Below are 6000 nucleotides of genomic sequence, written 5' to 3' on the forward strand. Positions count from 1 at the left end.
TGTGTAGATCAAAACTACTGCCAGGAGCCTCTCTTCTTGCTCTATGGTAACTATTGGGGGTAACCTCATTATCTTCAACGTTGTCTGACAGGATATGGAGGGGCATAAGAACATAACAATGCGTAAGGGAAGCGCTTCACTGGGCACTTGGGAGCAATGGAAAAGTAAATAAAATACAACCAATGTGGGAATAGTAATAAATGGTAGGACTCACCCGGTGTGTAGAGAGAACCCCTGGATAGGAGCTCCACTAACACCTCCAAATCCAAGTGGGCTTATAAGATCACGTGGATGTTACAGTAGTACTTGTCAGTCCCTCTGGTCAATGGAGTCAGCTGCAGAGCTTTTGTGTCCAATTGTAAGGTCGGACCCACACGTTGAAATGGAATGTAGATAAGATAAAATGCCCGCGCTCGTCTCAACAATTCACCAGGGTAGGGTCTGTTCTTCACATAAGTTTATTAGAATATGTACAATGCGTTTCGTCGCTACGTGGCGACTTTTTCAAGCACATACAAATAGCAAAACTTCTCTTCTTTATATAGAAATACACTTACATGTAATCATGGCAGAGTATGAATGGCATTTCCGGAGTCATCATGGCAGTATGACGCTGGCCTCACGTGACTAAGGGTGTCGCGGTAGCGTGACGTGTAAGTCACGTGATCCGAATCAATGCAGTGACATCTGTATCACATGGTTTAGAAGATAGTGGTGACGCGGCCCGAATGACACGTGGTCCGAGTCCAGGCTGCGTGACTGGCACGATTACGTCAGAACTAGCCCGTCCGAGGTGTGGAGGGCAGGCTTGAGAACGTGAGGTGTACGTCATGGCGTCATTTTGTAGATCGTCACGCCCTATTCTAATTTAGATGTATAGTCCAGCTGTAGAAATTATTGGATAATGCATACTATTTAGCATTTTTAAAAGATCATATGATCAAAAGGTAATGGGTCATATTAAATAAAAAATAATAAAAACAAACATGCAACTAAATCTATTTTTAGACATGGTAGATAGAAACCAATGTATACTTACATAAAACGGAGCCATGAAAAGAAAATTAATTCTGCCGAAATATAAGATAAAAAGTAAAACGACTATGCAGTGTATTTCGATTGTAAATTCCTCTCTCATGATTGTCGCTCGAGATCCGCCCCCCCCCCTCACTTGCCCCAACAAGAGTAATGTCCACAGCATGACTAAGCCTGGTCTCCCGGATCTGAGGCTTTCTTACAGTGTGAAGCGTGGATACAAGTGGGTCTTCCGGCCAGTTTCACTGCTGTGTCAGTAGTCAGAAGCACCTGGTAGGGACCATCAAATTGAGGCTCAAGAGGGTGCTTCCTAAGGAACTTCTTGACATACACCCAACCCCCAGACCTTAAAGTATGTGTCTCGGTGTCCGTCTCTGGATCTGGAATGGAAGAGAACACCTGTGCATGGACCTTGGTTAGTTCTTTGGCAAGGGAAGTCACATACTTAGTCAATACATCAGATTGCAATTGTAACTGCTGAGGATAGTAGCAACCTAGCCTTGGGGCTGACCAAAACAGGATCTCGGAGGGAGATAGGTATATACTCAGGGGGATCATGCACTAACACTGAATAGGGCTATTGGGAGACAGTCTGGCCAGGGTAGCTCTGTTTCCTGCGTCATTTTAAGTATCTTGCTTTTCAGCGTACCATTGAGTCTCTCCCCCTTTCCCCTACTCTATGGATGGTAGGGTGTGTCATAGGCCTGGGATATACACAGAGCATACATGATGCGTTGCATTATTTCACCTGCGAAGTGTATACCTCTGTCTGACTCAATCACTTCTGGTACCCCGCATGTGCAGATTACCTCATCCCTGAGCTTCCTTGTGGTTACCTACGTGTTTACCTTGGTAACAGGGTGGGCCTCCAACCTGAAAAGACCTCAACAACAACAATCACATATTCATACTTCCCAACAAGTGGGAGCTGAATGTAGTCAATTTGCAATCCCTGAAATGGGTAGAGTGGTCTAGGCAAGTGTTTTTTGGGCACTTTACCTTCTGTCTTGAGTTGCCTATGTCCTGCATGACAGATCATGCAAGTTTGGACAAATGATGCAACAGTTACAGAGAACCCAGGAGTCACCTGCCCTTGTTCAAGCATCAATGTCATTGCTGCTTTTGCTGGGTGCATCTTTCTATGCATCAGCTGAGCCATCGTGGGATACAGGAACTGTGGTAGGCAAGTGTTGTTGACTGTATTCCATACGCCGTCCTGTTCTGCTGCTCCCATTTTTAGTCCATTTATCCCTTGCTCGCTTGTAACTGTAAAGTCCTTAGCATATCAATGTCCAAATTTTTGTTAATGTCCAAGCTTTTGCCACTGACTCATGCTGTCAGTATCTTCTTTTCTTCTTTCTTCCATGGCTTGAGTGCTGCTGCCTTTGTTCCTTATCAGGTAGAAGTAGGGCCTCCATGAGACTCTGCACCGCTGCACCATTCTTACTTGGTTGTCCTGCTGAGGTAAGAAACTGTCTGACCTTCCATATTGGGCCGTAATCATGAGCTATGCCAAATGCATACTGGGAATCAGTGTAAGTATTTGTCGTCTTACCTTTCGCAACTCTACATGCCTTAGTGATGGCCTTCAATTCAACACAAACAACACAGTGGAGACGTGTTGTGTAATATACTGGGGTTAAGGAAAATCCATTACCAGCCACCCAGTCGAATGGTATTTCAGGGAATTACACTGTTTAACTTTGATTACTCTGTCTGAATAATATTATAGTTTCAGTGAAAACTGACACTAAAATATACAAAGACATAAGGAAAAAAACTAAAGCATGCGGATGAATTGACATCCTACTCTGAGCAATTAAGTCCCTCTTTCTCACATAAAAAACAAGACTACTTTTGCAAATTGCGTGAAAAAGTTTTCTGGATGACCTTAGGGATATTATTCCATCTGTAAGAGCCTTCCTTAACATCATCTGTCTGAACATCCACTGGAGAAGCAGGTAGTAAAAAGCAGAGAGACCCTGGGAAACTACACCATGAGAGAGCATCCCCTACTCATGGTTCCAAGGCTTCTGTCCTTCATGCATCAACTCCAACCTTCTATACACAATAAACCAGCTTAGTCATCTACTATGTCCTAAGCTGCATCTTTGCAAAGAACACAGGTTTGTTTCCCTGAACTTATCACACATCCAGAGTGGCCACATTTAGAGTGTAACAAAGTCTGGTCAAACAAGACCTTACTTCAGACAATGATAATGTTAGCACTGGATACAGTAGTGTCGAGGAATTTAGGCCTCCTGAGTTTAGCAAGATGGCCGCTGGAGGAGGAAAGGGGCTGGGCTTAGTCCTGCAGGCCTTCCGGGTGAGGTAAGACGACCGTCAGAGGAGGAAAGGGCTGAGCTTGGTCCTGTCCCAGATGGGGAGGGGCCAGAAGTGATGTCATGGACCCTGGAAGTGAGCAGATGGGAGGAAGTGACTTCAGGATGAGGACGGGGCTCCCCACAATTGCTGCAGACATCACATCATGTGGGATTTTGGACACTGCGGACGTGGAAAGTCCAGCAGGGGCAGCCACCATCATTTGGGCAAGGAGGCGCAGTGGACAACACAAAGGCATTACATTGTTCATGATACAGGTAATACGCATCCCCTACTATCCTATACCACCCCTCAGCAGCCTGAAGCACCTCCTTGTCTGCCAAAGCCCCCTTCTTATCTCATAAAACTTTTCTCCATTCTCTGTCTGCAACCCAACCACCCCCTCCATTATTTTAATTTCCCAACATACTCTGTTCCTTTTTTTCAGCAACTAAATCACATGCTCTATGCCCCTTATCTTTCCAATCTGCCCAACTCTATCCTGCCTGCTAATTCAATCCAGTTCTGAATTGCTGGGTACAGTAGTACTCCTTTAATAAATTCCACCTTCCTCAATTCTTCCCAGTAGAATCCCTCCTTTGCCCGCAAATCACAATGCACATTAACTCTATAACACAAAACAAAAGGGACAGACTGGTTTACTGGGGAATACCCACAGTGGCTTATTGTGTATGTCTCATCCATCTTTGCAACAGCCCACTCCATATTAGTAATCCCTAGTAGCAAACCCTGCACACACATTGGACAAAACATTTGACTATACACAAAGACTGCGGATTATATTCGATACTGACCAAGACCTCAACAATATTTGGAGGATCCAGCCGTCAAGCAGCACGGCCATAATCCCCGCGTTTCCCTTTAAATATGAGAACATATTGTGATCGATCATACGAATGAATATGCGTATTTTAAATTTTTCTGGCCCTGCTCTCCAAGTGTATTAGGGCAAATCCTGCACTATTACATAGGAGAGTATGCCCCCTGGTGTGCTCCCTCAAAGAAACTAAAAGTGTCCTCCGTGACTGCTAAGGGGGCAAACCAATTTAGAAAGTCTGTGGTATCCCTAATATACGATTCTGCCTTTTCTGCAAAGCTCTGTAGGAGTTTATCCAAAAAGCGGGCTATACTGCAGAAGAGGGAATTCTGTCCGGACACGATGGGCCTGCCCGGGGGGGTTCTATAGATCCTTATGAATTTTAGGAAGGATGTACAGTGTGGGGACAACCGGATTTTGTATGTCCAGGAATTTCAACATATTGGTATAAATGATGCCCTGTATTAGGACATCGTAGTATGCGTGAAGTGCATGTAGCAGAGCTGTGTGTGTGACGCGCATGTAGCAGAGCTGTTTGTGGTGTGTTACGCATGTGACGCGCATGTAGCACAGTTGTGTGTGGTGTGTTTGACGCGCATATAGCAGAACTATGTGTGGCGTCTGTGACATGTGTATGTAGCAGAGCTGTGTATGTCTGTGACACTCGCATGTAGCAAAGCTGTGTGTGTCTGTGACACTCGCATGTAGCAAAGCTGTGTGTGTCTATGACATGCATGTAGCAGAGCTGTGTGTGGTGTGTATGACATGCATGTACCACAGCTGTGTGTGTGATGTGCATGTAGCTCTGCTACAGACACCACGCACAACTGTGCTACATGTGCGTCGCACACACCACACACAGCTCTGCTATATGCTCGTGTCACAGACACCACACACAACTGTGCTACATGTGTGTCACACACACCACACAGAGCTCTGCTACATGTGCATCACACACAGCTCTGCTACACACACTAATCTGTTCTAGTATTAATGACTACAATAATATATATTTGATTTTAAATGTTTTGTTGGATTATTAGTTTAGAAATAATCATATATACATACGCTCTTTTTTTCTTTGTCATAAGTGAAGTAATGATTTTTTTTAGGAGGGAAGGGGGGCATTTTGCCATTCGCCTAAGGTAGCAGAAAAGCTAAGGCGTCCCTGCACACAGGACACCCAACGTCATTTGCTTAATATATCTCCAGAGGTCTTTCTCTCACAATAACTTGCTACTTTACTCCCGTATCACATACACATCCCAAATATTCAACACTACCCTTTCCATCAGGTGCCATGCTGCCCCAATAACATTACACATAACACTTACATCTGGGTTAAATGATACTGCAACTATTAACTTTGTGAGACCTCACACTACACTGTGGCATCATTACTTTACTCCGCACACTAATATCTCAGCGTCCTTTAAAGGAGATACTCCCCCTGTTCACATTCCCCAAACCGTGGTCAGAGATTTATGCCTAATGTCCCAGTGCAATTTGTACATTCACTATCACTAGCGTGCTGTTCTCACAGTCCGGTCAAATTTCGGTGTGCAGCATTGACGGGGATGGAGACACCCTCTCCTCCCATGTGCTCCAGGGTTCTTTGCCCCAATGATCTCTCTGCGCACTCTTGGCTGCTCCTCTTCAGCTCTCAGGTCATCAGGGTGCTCCGTTTCACCAGTCACTCAGCATTCTGGCAGCCCTCACTCTCTGGCCCCTCGGTCCTCAGGGCCCATCAGTGCTCCCATGCACTGCTCCACAGCATGGCAACAACGCTGCACCTGCAGCCAGCT

Source organism: Eleutherodactylus coqui, chromosome 13 (genome assembly GCF_035609145.1).
Source record: "Eleutherodactylus coqui strain aEleCoq1 chromosome 13, aEleCoq1.hap1, whole genome shotgun sequence".
Classification (NCBI taxonomy): Eukaryota; Metazoa; Chordata; class Amphibia; order Anura; family Eleutherodactylidae; genus Eleutherodactylus; species Eleutherodactylus coqui.